Source organism: Pongo abelii, chromosome 13 (genome assembly GCF_028885655.2).
Source record: "Pongo abelii isolate AG06213 chromosome 13, NHGRI_mPonAbe1-v2.0_pri, whole genome shotgun sequence".
NCBI lineage: Eukaryota > Metazoa > Chordata > Mammalia > Primates > Hominidae > Pongo > Pongo abelii.
In genome coordinates, this window is record NC_071998.2 from 34,483,352 (window position 1) to 34,498,988 (window position 15,637).

At 38.3% G+C, this 15,637-nt stretch overlaps 1 long non-coding RNA gene across 1 annotated transcript in view; it reads left to right on the plus strand.

The window, feature by feature from the left end:
- LOC129047825 (uncharacterized) overlaps positions 1-15,637 on the plus strand; it is a 169,524-nt gene that overhangs the window by 90,360 nt on the left and 63,527 nt on the right. The window lies entirely within an intron of this gene.

Consider the following 15,637-nt stretch of genomic DNA (forward strand, 5'->3'; position numbering starts at 1 on the left):
CAAACTTTGGAGTCAAAGCCTTTGGGTCTGCTACATATAAGCTGCATAACTTCAGGCTAATTGTTAGAGTCTTTAAATCCTTCAGTTATTCTCAACTGCAAAATGGAAATAATAACAACTATCTTCCAGGGTTATTATAAAGATGAAATCACAGGTACACGTATACAGATAGATATGTGTGTGTATGTGTGTATATATATATATGTACATATATACACACACACATATATATATTGCATAGTTTGTACTTTGCATGTATGTATGTATGTGTAAAGTGCTGGCCTGTAATATACACAATAAATAATAGTTGCATTATTGTTGTTTGGTTGCACTTTGCTCCTCTGTTGTCCTTGTGAAGGAAGAGATGCTTCTCTCAGTGTTGGGTATTGTTTGCTTATGAAGTCTCTGAAAAGTTCTTCAATAAAGAAGCCTGTTAAAATTCTTATATGCTGAATGTTCTCAAGCTTATTTGATCACCAAACCAGTTTTTCCAGTAATACCTATTAATATCCTGTGGATCCACTGCTCTGCAAACACAGCAAACATGCTTTAGGAAATGCTGATCAGGTAGATAGAGCCATGATCTTTAATATAGAAATGTGTATTTGAAGCTTTGTTCTACACTTCCTGGGCTCTGTGACTCTGACAAGGCACTGAATTTAGCTGCTACTATCAGTTAAGGCTCAGCTCATATATAATCAGTTCCAGGACCACCAGTCCCCAGAAAGAGGGTAAGAAACCTTTCCTGTATGTACTTATAATCAGTGCCATGCAGAGCCATACTAGAACCTGAGGCACAAGACAAAAATCAGCCATCCTGGTATTGTCTGCTTTTAAAATGAAGTTGTTTCCTTGCCTTGTCCTAGTCCTGACCCTGCTCATAATGCCCTGAACATGTATTGATCGTACTGTAATAATGTATTTATGTATGTCTTCACAAATAGACCAAAAGCTCCTGGTAGGTCAAGACCATGCCTCATTAATCATTATATCTACGGTACCAAGCTCAGTACTGGCACGAAGTCAGTTTTGATAAATGTGTCTCTGGTGAGAGTGCTCTTTTCCCATATATCTACTCCTTCACTTCATGTTTCTGCTTAACTATCATCATCAGAGAGGCTTTGCATGTAAAAGGGCCTCCCTGTCACCACCACCTCAATATTTATCCCTTATGTTGTTTAGTTTTTCTTCATGGCACTTATCATGTCTTGACATCTTTTTGAATTGCATGTATGTGTGTGTGTGTTTCTCTTGACTTAAACCTTGGTCGAGTAGGGTCTTTTTTTCCATTCCTGCATTCCCAGTACCTAGAATGGTGCCTGGTATGTAGTAGATATTCAAATATTGGTTGAATAAATTAATAATTAAATGGATGCATGACTATCTTCTTTTTCTTTCATTGCCTCATCTAGCAAGTGGAAATAATGCAATCTCCCTTATCTGCTATTAGGATTACATCAAAATGTGTATGTGGAGGCACTTAGTATAGTGCTTTGCCCATTGTTAGTAGTCAATAATGTATGTTAAAGAAATCTGTATCTAGCTGAATGTGAATAGAAGATGGTAACTCCTATGGATTTTTTTTTAAATAATGATAACTTCTGTGCCAGAGTTTTCTAATACCATGGAGAGAATGTGAAACACCATGGTGTCATTTGTTGAGTGTATTTTTATAAGCAGAATATTAATGAAGCAACAAACTACTTTTTATAGTATTCAATCAGAGACTGAGATAATGGCTTTTCATCTTACGGTCTTACATATTATCACACAGCATCAAGGGTATTAGAGTCAAGTGTCTGGGCTTGAATTCTGGCTCTGCCCTTTACTGATTGTGAGTGATTGCAGATAAGTCCCTCTCCTTTTGAGGCTTAGCTTCTTCCTTTGTAGAAGAACATTGTAAATAGCTATATCTCAGATTTGATATAAGAATTTTATGTGCTCATTTTATAAAACATAATTACTGTTAGTTGCTACTGTTCTTTTTACAACTATTACTACTACTAGCACTACCACTGCTGCTGCCAATACCTGCCGCTACTACCAATTGACATCTGGGAGTTTAGAAAACAAAATATAAAGAAAAACAAATGCTACCCACTTTTTTTTTTCCTCATAAACTTTTAGCAGATCTCAAAGTCCAAAGGGAAGCTGAAGCCAGGACAAATTGAATTAACAGATTATACCCACTGACAGAATCCAGAAGCTGCTTTTGCTACCAGTAAGCTGTCTTTTGGGTCCTGTAACTCCAATCTCCACATCCCCTTAGGGTTCACCTGCTATCTCAGGGAGGTTCCAACACAATCTGACAAATCTTTAGGACAGCGTCCCTTCACTAACAAGCAGGTTGTTGTCTTGAACATGAAGAATTGCAGATGACCCACGTTGCTAGTCTGTTGATGCACTGTTTCTCTATTTCCTGTCTATGTGTTTTTTACAAGGTAATTAAGCAGTTTTGCATAAATTAATCATTCCTGTAAAGTGCAGAGTATTTCCAGAAAAAGTCTAGAGGTGTGACCTCAGTCTCCTTGGAAGGGTGACGTCAGCAAGGCCATGGGAACTTTGATGGAAGTTCAAGGAGCTGTTCTTGAAAGTGAATCATGACTCTTTAAGGTTATTTAAAGATGACACTGCTAAAAAGGTATATTTGTTTATGCTGTTTTCCTGAGGACTTGAAAAGAGCTAGCAGCTTCCCTTGGGTGCTTTTTCTTGCCCAACTCCACTCCCTTTCTTTTACTACTTCTTAATTTATTTTTGGAGAGATCACAGCACACTGTGTGTGTGTGTGTGTGTGTGTGTGTGTGTGTGTGTGTGTGGTGTGTTCTCCATAAGCATTAGAAAGAAAAGATAGCCCCCTTAAAATAGAATTACTGAGAACATATCTCCTTAAAAGAAGCAGAGATAACAGATTTCATTAAAACTGTGCTTTAATGGAATTGAAGGAAACTCTATCATTAAGATGTGTTTGCAGAAGGTAAGTAGAAAGTGATTTTAATTATTGAATGTTTCTAAATATATCCACCCACTCCTCCCCAACCAGGTAATGCAGATCTGTAGTTCCAGGAAAAACCATGTAATACCACTGAAGGATGATAAGAGATATCCAACTGACCGTCATTTGGCAAGGTCACTTTTTAATTAACCCAAAGCAGAAATAAACCTAGAATTTTCTACTCGTATAATGAAACCATGTTTTGAAATATTATAACTATGCTTCTTTCCCCCATATTTTCTGCTAAATTTACCATGTTCCTCTTTCAGGCAGTAGTAAAGTTTTCATTTTTTTCTCTCGTACGGTTTGCTATAGCCTATATGTAGAAAGATAGAATAGGCAATGCTCAGATTTTGGGCTTCAGAATTAACTTTTCAAACTTGAAGCACAGATAAACCTCAAAACAGTTGTGGGAATTCTGCTTTCCAAGTATCCTCCTTTCCAGAAAGTCAGGCCTGGAAGGTACAGTCATAGAGAAGCAATCGTAGCCAGCATGGTTTAGGCTGGTAGGTGAGAATGGCTACAAGAGGTGCCCCGGCAGGGGCAGGCAGCTTCATAGGGTCCCCATCCCTTCACGGTATGGAGTGTAAAGTGGCAGAATGTTTGCCCATGTGGCTTGCAGTAGGGCAAATGTGGCCCAAGAAGTTAGAGCTGGAGAATCTTTATAGTTGCAAGAAGAAGATGATGGCAGGCACCAGATAGGAACATGCATGTCTTATCAGATGGATAGCAAAGGCATAACCTTGGTTTAAACCTTCCCTTACAAAGGATATTCTTGTCACACGAATTTGTGACAATTGTAAGCATACTTGGGAAATAATGGAAGATCGATTAGTTAAGTTAATATGGTGGCACTTTCCATGCTTGGCATTAATTTTTGATTTGATATGTTTGGCAACTAAGAATAATTGTATTAAATAGTTTCCCTGGAAGGAGAAACAAGGCAAAACATGCTTTAATTGGAAGAATGCAAAGGATATTAGAAGGAACAAAGACATTTAGATTTTAAGAATAAGGAGTGGGTTTTATTCATCTTTACGCCTCTAGTGGCTACTAGCACAAAGTCTGGCACACAATTTATTGAATGCACACAAGTGCTTAATAAGTGTTTGTTGAATGAGAAAAAGAGAACGTTTCTATCCTATTGAATCCTCACTAAAATCTAAAAGGATTTCAGCAATTTAGTGCAGATATGAAGAAGGTTTTCCTGGTGGGAAATTGTTACGCTGTGAAATAGAAACTGAGGGAAAATGTGCAACATCTTGGGAGGTCGCTAGGCTTTAGGCTTGTTCTAGCCTAAATGTCAGAGGTAATTTTGCTGACTTTTCAACACTAAGGTATACATGACTTAGTCAACTCTTATTATGCAGAGTTGTTAAAAAAAACTTTAATGAAATGACATAAACCTTAAATGAATATTCTTAAGTGAAAGAAGCCAGTCTGAAATGGCTACATACTGTATGATTTCAAATATATGACACTCTGGAAAAGGCAAACTATAGAAATGGTTGAAGAGACTCAGGGGTTGAGGGGAGAAAGGGATAAATAGGTGGAGCCCAGGGAAGTTTTAGGGCAGTAAAATTATTCTGTATGATACTGTAATAGTGGATACACGACAGTATATATTTGTCAAAACCCATAGAACTACAATTCAGAGAGTGAACTCTAATGTAAATTATAGACTTTAGTTAGTAATGTGACTGTCAGTTCAACTGGAACAAATGTGCTACACTACTGCAATATGTTAACACAGGAAAACTATGGCAGGGAAGAGAAAGGGAATATATGGAATGTACATTAACTCTATACTTAGTCTGCTCAATTTTTCCATAAATCTAGAACTGCTCTAAAAATTGTATATTAGTTAAAAAAAAACTCTGGAAATCATCAAGACGTTGAGGAATGGGGGTTCTCTTAATTTGGGGGACTACTTTTTCTAACATGTTAGCGAGAAATGGTACACCAGCCTTTCTCTACTAGTTAGGAAGGATTAAGAGACATTGAGAAAAGAAGCATTATTCTTCTCTGTCAGACCAAAAAAGTGAATTGTAGCAGTCAGTTCCTTTATGCCTACTCTGACTGAAAGATACAGGAGAAAAAAGGCTCTTCTTTTACTTTTCTCCCTGGCAATTGATGGCTTATGCTCTTGGCAGTTAAAGCAACTGACATGTGAGTAGGCATATGGAAATCAAAGTGCAGAATATAGTAGAGTCCAGTCCTCATTCAACATTTTACAAAAGTAGGGTCCAGGAAATAGCAAATCCCATTCCCACAGCCTAGATTTTTTCCCTCTTGCTCCAGCATTTCCTTGTGGTTTGTCTCAAGCTACCGTCATTTTTTGGGGACACGTAGATTCCTTTGGTGCCACTCCAGCCTGCTGTATAATGCCAAATGGTATTTCCAGTTTGTATTTCCTTCTTATCCAACTATTAGAGTGGACTTAGCCTTCTGTTGATTTTTTTTTTATTTTTATTGGAAATTGAGCAGATGGATTTGAATTCCTAATTTTCTTTAAAAATGTGACAAGTATTTGTTCCTTTGTTCCTTATTTTCCTCTTGACCAATTCCTTGTGTCTTTGCATCTTTTTCTTTAAAGGCATCTCACTGGTTAGTCTCATCTCTCTGTGTTCTAGGCATCTCTTTGGAAGCTAAGTTCTCTAGAATTGATTCTCTTTTTGTCTTGATACATTATTGTCCTAGTTTCACACTTGTAGTGTATGTAGGTATATGCACAAATAATATTAGTGAAATAATTGAACATTAAAATACTAAAATACAATTCATACTTATGATTGCTTTAAAAAAAGAGATTGGAGAGACATATTTGTCTAGTCTTTTATTGAGTACTATAAATCAGCTACTTTGCAAAATGTTTAAGATAAATTATCTTATTTAATTTAATCTTACTGAATGCCCCCAAGAAGTAGACTAATAGTCCCATTTTACATAATAGAAGGATAGTGACACTACCAGAAATTGGCTTGCCTGAGGTTAGATAGCTAGTAAATGGTAGTAGAGCTAGGAGGCAAATTCAGATTTATCTTACTGTATAATCTACTTCATTTTTAATTGAAAGAGCATTGGTTTTATCATCTGAAAGGTTTAGGTTTGAGTTCTTCCTTTTGTGGAGTGGGGACATGTAGAACTCTTAATTGACTTACTTAACCCTTCATTTGTCTTTAAAATGGGAATGATATTCATTTACTTTCAGTATTGATCTGAGAAGAGGTCATGAAGTAAGGTCTTTGCACAGAGCCTAGCATACAGCAATATGATAAGTGTCAGTTATATTTACATTAAAACTATTGTTTTTTTGATGATATAATTCATCCTGGGACAGAAAAGTAAATTATACTAATTTCAGAGATAGAAATTATCACGTCACTAGATCTGTGTTCCTTACTGTTGTAGTCCATTGTGTGATGCTATAACAAATACCTGAGACTGGATACTTTATAAAGAACAAATTTATTTTTTCACAGTTCTGGGGACTGGGAAGTGCAAAATCAAGGTGCCACAGTTGTTTGGTGAGGGCGGCTCTCTGCTTCCAAGATGGCGCCTTGGTGCAGCATCCTCTGGAGCAGGAAACACTGTGTCCTCACAGGTCAGAAGACAGAAGGGCAAAAAGAGACAAACTCCTTCTGTCAAGCCCTTGTATGAGGGAACCTAATCCTATTTACAAAGGAGGAGGTCTTGTGGCCTAATCATCTCTTAAGGGCCTTATGTCTTATTACTATCAAATTGGCAATACCTGAATTTTGGAAGGGACACATTCACCTGGGATGTGTGACTGAAGCCGAATCTTAAATTGTTGAGAATGTAGTCCCATATTGACATCTGCAATCTCATTTCCCAACCCTGTGGCCAAAAAAATGTTAGGTGACCTGATGGTTTTGCTCTTTTCTTAGAAGCTGTGTTTTTCTGGTCAGCAGATACCTATACAATTTAATGCCAGACTTTCTTCTTCCGTCAGCACATCTGTCTAAAACCTTCCCACTAGACTGAAATGATCTATTTTCAATCCTTAGTGAGACTCTTGTTGGATTAAAGGTCAGACATCCACATCTGCAGCTCTTGCTTTGCTTCTGCAGCTGCCTGTGCAAACAGCAGTGTTACATTGACTTGTTTTGCTCTCTTCCTCCTGCCTCTCTTTCTACTAGTCAGATATTAAAGCCTTACCTTGGCTAGGTGCTTACTTGCTCTTGCCGCTGGTTTTAGGATTTGAAATGCAGGATCTTCAGAATCAAAATTATTAAAAATAAAACCAAGCAAAATAATAAAACATAAGCAACCAGTGACCTTTCAGACTATAGCGAATGGCATACTGGATGTTTTAAATTAAACACATTTTGAGATTCCTCTTTCATGCTGTAATGTAGACTTGTTTTTCGTTCTATTTTCTTTAAAACATGCTTTTTCAACCTTAGGAAAGTCTGCCTTATTTTCAAGAAGAAATGGGATCCAAAATCCGAGTCAGTCTATAATAACTTAATGGCATGGTGGCAGGCAGTGGCAGGGGGACACATTGGTAGTTTTCTATATCTTAGTACTCTATTTTTGTCAAGTTAACCTACATGGAACAAATATCTGAATGGCTGTGATGTGTCAAATAAAACTTGCGTGGCACAGGGTATGAAATAACCAAACAGAAAAGGTCTGGGAAGCTACAGGTGGGAGGGTAGTTTAGAAAATTAAAAAGGAAACATAAGGATGCTAGATTTCAGCCCAACAGGAGGCCAGTTTCTAGTTATGATACAACCAGGAAGCTCTACTTCCCACAAAAGAGCTTGCAAATGAAGACTTCTGCAACAACCTCAGTGGCCTAAAGAGCACAAGGCAGCCTGGCAGAGAATGCCCAGAGATGGAAATGAGACAGAAAGGCTTTTTGCGAATGGTATTGATGGAAAGTAAAGTTTGCTTAGTGGTGTAATTGACTGTGTTGCTGACTTAAAACCTGAATTTTAAACACTTACAGATATAGACAGAGAAAAAGTTTTGCAATTGAAAATCTGAACTCTAATACAACAAAGCAACATGCTAGTGTGCCCTTTGGTGGAATAAGAACAGAGTTGGAATGGAAAAGATCATCAGACATTTAAACATTACCAAGCAGATACCATTCTTAGGTACACTGGGCTAGGGTTTATCAATGTCTTACTAAGTAGGAGTTAGAAGTTGGTAACAGAATCTTAGTTTATGGAAGTTGAAATTTGCCATATATTAGCTACGCTTAAGCTAAACACAATGAACTGCAAATGAAAATTCCCACGTCAAAGGACTCCTCTGGATTCTGTGAAAAATGAATATTTGAACCAGGTGGTCCAGCCTGACCACTGCAGTAACGGGCATACCAAAATTATTTTATTTATGTTTTATTGTCAAAGTAATAGATATGCATGTTAAAAACAAAGCAAATATTAAAAGAACAGCCTATGTATTTTTTAAAGTCCCCTGATCCTGCCCCTCCCTGCTTCCACTCACTATCTAGACTCAACTACTTTTAACTACTTCTATTTTTAGATCTTCTGTTAGTTGTGATTCCAGCACTAAAATATATGTATAAGCTACTTTATTGGTAAACATGCATTATCTATTGCGCTACATGACTTTAAGATTTAGCTCACCTCCTTCCTTATGCCTATCAAATTTTATAATTGTATAATTGTGTTTATTTCTTTTGATTATTTTTATAACTAATTACATCTGTATTTTTCCATTCCACCAACTTCTGAGGGAATCTTTTTTCTTTCAGCGTTCTCTCCTTCAGGCCGTCTCCAACTCTTGCCCAATTCCATTATCAGAGCCTGAACTTCTACAATGTAAAAGGCAGATAAGTTTTACTTTCTGTTTCATAGGGAGGCTTACGTCTCCTTTGCTTTGTATGCAGATTATTTAAATAGCAGTATAACATTCTTCACAAGGAAATGAAGCATGCATAGTCCAGGTTATTCTACTAGTTACTTTATGAGATCTGAGAAATCAGTAAAGGTGAAATAAATGGAAAGTGATGCATGAGGCATTAGGACATGATCTGAGTCTTACACAATGCAGACTGTGTAAGCCTCAGTGTGCGATCTCTAACGGGCAGAGAGGTTGAAGGTACAGAGTGGATGCGAAAACAGAATATTCAGAATAAGTCTGGTGTAGTCAGGTGATAGACACATGACAAGGCAATATGGAGAAAATTATTTCTTGGAGCAAAATGGTGGATAAAGTTGGAAAGGTAATTTAGAACCAGATGGTTGGCTACGTGCCTCAGGCTGTCTGCTTCCCAAAAGTTGTAGCCTACACATTCCCTGCCTCCACTTCCTGCTCTCTCTCTTTCTCTCTCTCTCTCTCTCTCTCTCTGTAACCTCTTTCAGTCTGTTGAAAGCCCACATAGCTCTGTTAAAATTGCTCTCAAAGACCACCAGGACCTTCACTAATAGTCGAGTCCTAACCCATATCTTCCTTTGTGTCTCTGAGATTTGATGCTATTGGCCATAATCTACTTCTTAATGTTTCTCACTCCCTTTATCATGTGGCATTGTATTCATGTTCTTCTCCTGCGCATCTTAATATTACTCCTTTGTCTCTTTCAGTGTGCTTTTGTGATGGTCTGTTGGGTTCCTGCACTTGACTCTCATCTCTCTCCATTGGTCATTCTATTCACTTCTGTCTTCCTTATGCTGTTGACTCCTGAGTCTCCACCTTTGACTTACTTCCTGTGTTTTAGATCTACTATACATTATCAAGAATTTGCTGAAAATGTCATTCTGAATAATCAATCAAAACTTTTTTTATGCTCAGCATGTGCAAAATTTACCATATCCCCTTCCCTGCCAATTCCTCTTCCTGTCTCCTCTGTCTTGCTTAGTTCTGTCATTGTCCTTCAAATCAGATGGGTTCAAACCCTAATTATAGCTCTTGATTTCAACCCCTGGTTGGCCTTCATATCCAGTCACTCACTGAGTTCTATCCATTTTCTACTTATGTCATTTCACTCCACCTTTACATTCCTAGTATTGGAACGCTGATAGGAGCCCCTTTTGGTCTCATGTGAATTGAGGCAAAGATATTCATATCGTCTAATGTCTCCCCATTTTAATCTGTACTTTACAATAGTACCAGAGTAGGATAGGTTGGATCATTCTGTCTCTTGCTCAGAACCTTTCAGGGTTCCAAATTATTGGCAGAATAAAGGCCTAATGCTTTACCTGGCTTGCCCATTCAAGATCATCCACATTGATTTTTTTCCAGTGCTGTTTTTCACTATTTCCTCTCATGGAACCTATAGTTGGGCAATATTAGATTCCTCAGTTTTTCCTTCACTTGATTTCCTTCATTCCTTTGCCAGATTCCTTTCTTAAGCTCATGACATCTTATCTTTCACAGAAGACCCAGATAAATTGATAAATTGCTGCCTATGTCATAAAGTCTTTCCTGTGTAACACTACTTTTCTTCCACTGGAGTAAAATAATATGTCTGTTTCCTTTGTTTTATATATATATATATATATATGTATAACATTTTGCCTTATACCACTGAAATATTATTCAGGGATGTCTTAGTCCCTTTGTACTGCTATAACAAAATACCAGAGACTGGGTAATCTATAAATAGAAATTTATTGCTCACAGTTCTGGAGGCTGGGAAGTTCAAAATCAAAGTGCTGGCAGATTTGGTGTCTGGTGAGGGATGCTGTCTGCTTTGAAGATGGCACCTTGTTGCTGCATCCTACAAAAAGAGACAAACACTGTGTTTCCTCAGGCAGAAGGGACAGAAGAGGTGACGTTGCCTCCTCAATCCCTTTTATATTTTATATTTTATCAATTCATAAAGTCAGAGTCCTCATGACCTAATCACCTTCTAAAGCCCCACCTCCTAATACTGTTGCATTAGGGATTAAATTTCAACATGAATTTTGGAAGGGCCACAAACGTTCAAACCATAGCAAGGGATAAGATAATGGCTTAATTTTATATCACTCCCCTTCTCTTACCCTGGGAACAATTTGTTATTTAACATGATTATAGAAAGGGTGTATTTAATGAGAAAGACATGCCTTTTGAGGTCAAATTGCTTAGTAAAAGCAAGGGTCCTGTTAACCATTTTATCTTAAGCAAGTCACTGAGCCACTTGAGCTTTTATAAAATGGGAATGACGATACTTGTACCTCCAATTCTCTGAGAATCAATGAGTTCATATCTGTGCAAGAACTTCGCAGATTGCCGGGTTGTATATTTTTCTTCCTTTTCCAAGAGTTAAAGAGTTATAGTCTTCCAAAACACTGTCTACCAGGCTGTATCACTCTAAGATGGGTGTTACTCACTAATTCTGTTTTAGAGAGGAGGACTGTGAGAAAGGGAAGAATTGAAACTTACATTTGTCTAAATAGATATCCTGTCTCTGGAAAGGATTCATAGCCCAAGGAAGGAGGTCTACTTTCCTTGAAACTTTTTGTTAAATACGCTGAAGTGCCTAGAACTTCTGAAGCAAACCCAGAAATCTCCAGCTGCTTCAGTATCCCTTTCATACCCAGGCAGGCTCCTGGCCAATTTAACTAGGAAGGTACTACAGGTCTCAGCCTCTTTGGGAAAAGGGTCTGGAGAAGGCATTCACTCAGTCTGGATATCCCGCTGCCCACCAGAGGGTGGTCCATGCAGAGGCAGTAAACCATGGTAATAGACTTAAAAGTAGCCTCTGGAGCCCTAAGTTCAACTCTTTAGTTACTCTTTTAATTTAGCCAAGTTGCCTATCATTTTAGAATAGGAAAAATGGGATAATACCTGCTTTGCCTAATTGTTAAGATTAAATGAGGTCATGTAAGTGAGAGCACCTAGCTCTAGTCCTGGCATGCTATTGGTACTCTGTGAATTCCCTCTTTCTTTTACTTCTTCTATTCTCTCATTTCTTCTCCCCGTTGTAGAGTTTACTCCCCTGGCTTGGGTCACGAGAGGCTTCCTCAGAGCAGGATCACATCACTTGACCTGTCTCAGGGTCCCTTAAATCTCTAGGGGTTGTCACTCTAAATATAGCTTTTGGATGAACAAGGAAATGCAACCAGTCAGCAGCTCCTAGTGGCTTCACAAAAGCAGTTACTGGCAGGGAGCCCGCAGTTAGAGAGTGTGGAGACAAGAATAGTACTCAAGGCTAGTTCAGGGTTCTTTCTGCCAGTTTCTGCTGCCACTGCACATGTGGGCACAATTGGGGATTAACTCTTCCCTTCTTTCTGTAGCATAGCCACAGCCACAACTTTTAAGTATGAGCTCAAATTCAGTTCCTTATAGAAAAATTATTTTCTCATGCTTAATAAAAGGGCACATTAAGTCCACCTTATGACCAATACCTTTGTTTACCATCCCAAAATTATAGATTACAGGCCTTTCAGGTTGTTTACTAGGCTGCCTTGTATATCCACTTAAGCGAGTTTTGGGGAGGCCCAAATGGAGACATGGGCCTCTTGAAAAGGTACAGACCGTATTTTAGCAGACACTTACTTAGTTATTCCTCTAGTTACTTTAGGGATGATTACTGCTTTGCCATGTTTTCCCAGACCACTTAGCTTTATTGTAGCTGATTGCACAGAACTAAGATATCAGATCACATTTGGTCTGCTTCAGTGCCTAATTCATTGGTCTGCCCTTGACAGAAAAGGGGAAGTATCTGTTCCCTCACTCTGATGATTAGTGGCAGTTGATATAGGTCACTGGCTTTCTGTATCTGTGTCTAGTCTAGTCTGGGCATCTCAGAGTAATTCTTGCTTTCTGGAAGCTAAAAGGAATAGAGCCAGAGTATTAGGAGAAAGAAATTACTCCTATGGAAAAATATAAACCAGCACCACATACCCAAAAGATCATTAAGTGTTTTTTTGTTGTTGTTGTTTGTTTGTTTTTTTCACTGAATAAAGTAGAAGTTTGGTTCCAGATATCAGCTGCTTTCTCTTAAACAAGCTTGAGGAACATAGGATACCACTGAGATTGAGAGAGCTGAAACTGCAGGATGTAGAGCTGAACAGGAAATTGTCGTGTCCCGGGAGGGAAGGCAAGAAGAGAGATTCACGAATGGCATTCATAATTTAAAACTTCATCTATTTAATGAGCACTTTCTTTGTGCTAGACACTATTGTAAATGCTTTATGTGCATTATTCTACACTGACCCTCAAACCTCTGAGATAGGTGTTATTCTTATTTTACAGATAAGGAAATTGAAGTTTAGAGAGGCTAGGTCACCTGACCAAGGTGACTCCAGTAAATAAATTCAAAGTTCCATTAAAGTCATAGAATATATCATTATTTTTATCAGTTAAAAATACAAGAAAGAATATGGTTTACTCAATTGTCACTTCTTAGGAGTAGAAGCATTTGATCACATTGATTCAAGTACCCACTACCTAAAAAGGTGCCATCGTTTTTAGGTGCCACATGGCTGAAGTGTGGATTTGCCACAAGAAAGGTAAATTTAGAAAGGTACAATTCAGGGTGGTCTGCTGGCTCTCCCTTCCACCCCTGCCACCCATATGGCTGCGCATCACCTTGCTATTCTTTAGCCCTCTTCACACTGCATTGCAATTGCCTAGTGGTCTGACAGCCCTTTAGACTGAGTGACCTAAGAGTGGGGTGGGAACCAGGTCCTTTTCTATCTCTCCAAACACTGGATACAAGGCCTATAATATAGTAGTTCCTCAGTAAATGTTTGTTGGATGAAAATCAATGTATTCAGTGAGCCGGTGAGCTAAGTCTTTTATAATGAATAAACTCCAGATTATTTAAGTATACATGGAGCCAACAGGGATTTAGCACAGAGTATTAGGAAACAGAAATCTCTCCTTTTATGGAACTACGTGGACCTACAGATGCTCATTCAGAAAAAAACATTGAAATTTTAAAATGGACTTATATGGAAATATGTGAACACAAAGTTTACATTGTGTCACTTTTTGGACGCCTTCTCTAAGGGAGTATTGGAATATAGCACCCAGTCATCCAGTCAGTGAGCACTGTATACTGGGCCTGTGTGGAACATCAAGAAATATAGGGGATTGCTAATCCTCCTCAAGATGTGTGTCAGGATGTGCTTTTCAAAACACTGTCTCAAAATGACTGAAATCACTCCATCAGTCACAGGGACCTGAACAAAAATATGTCCTTTTATGTCTTTATACAACTGTTCTGATATTGGGGTTTTAAATATCAACATAAACCTTGCCAAATTCTTGAGGCTTATGTGAAGGTTTCAGTTCAGCCATTTGTTGTTCTAGTATCTTCATCCTGTCTGGCACCTTGGTTTTAGAAATAGACATGGCAGCCTCAGAAAATGGAATATCCATAAATCACTTATGATGATGGAGTGTGACTTTATTTTCATGATCATTTTTGCCCAGGTGCCTGTTACTGTGTTACTAAAACAAAAGTAGACACTATTCCACTGTTTGGCATAGAATCTTGACAAATAACTATTTGCAGAGGAACAGGCTTAGAATCTTAGTATGTTTCATTATCACCAAGAGTTTCAAGGTTTGAAGTGTCCATCCTGTTAGGGTAAAGTGTTTGGGACCAAGATCAACTACCTTGCTGAGAGTCCAGAGGAGGAACTGCTTATTTCTCACAATGGTCTTGAGGTAGAGTCTACCATGGGCTGTGTGTTGACACGCAGCATGCACAATAAAGAACCTTCCATGTTAATTCTTGGTGGCAAAGTCATGTCCTATTCTTTTGTTCTTTTCAAATCCAGATTGAGAAGTCTGGCTTATGGAAGAGCCTGCCCAACTCATGCACTTCCACTTTCTGGCTTCAGAGCTGGCGCTAGAGATATCTGTCCTTAAGGTGTTACCATGAAAGTCTCCTGCTATTTCATGAATTTATATTCCTGACCTAGCTCAATTGTGAGTGCCATAAGGGTGGCAACTTATCTTTAATTGCTTATGTATTTTCCCCACAGCACCTATTACAACATTCTGAGTGCAGAGAAGTTCTCAATGAATATGTTGACTGAATGACCAAGATATTTGGAAACACATTGGAGTGGTGACACAATGTCAATATAATCTTTGGCTTGTGGTGAGAAACATACAGAATTTTAGCTGTTGTTTCTCCAGATGCTCTGGTGTAGAGTAGTTGTGTTGTTTTGCTTTGTGTCATCCGGCCTTACCCTCCATTCCCTTCCCTTCCTTTTCTTCCCTTTTTAAAAAATTTTCCCTTGCTTTCCCTTCTTTCCCTATCATCTTTTTAAGAAAATACATCTGCATGGTTCTTGAAGACTTCTCAGGGATATGAGGATTGAGAGTTTAGTATAGCAAGATGTCATAAGAACAATATATGTTCCACATGGTTTGCCTCTCAACTTTTGAGTCTCAGTTTAGTTATGTGTAAAATGGGGATATGATATCTGTGTTGTGGAGCTGGTTGCAAGGATTAGAGATTTTAAAAGTGCCTAACATTATTAGCAATTAGCATCAAAGGAGCTCAATAAATGGTATAGATTCTTTTGTTGCTGAAAAATTTGAAATAAATTTTTTTTTTTGGAGGTGGAGTTTCGCTCTTGTTGCCCAGGCTGGAGTGCAGTGGTGCAATCCCGGCCCACTGCAACCTCTGCCTCCTGGGTTCAAGTGATTCTCTTGTCTCCGCCTCCCAAGTAGCTGGGATTACAGGTGCCCGCCACCATG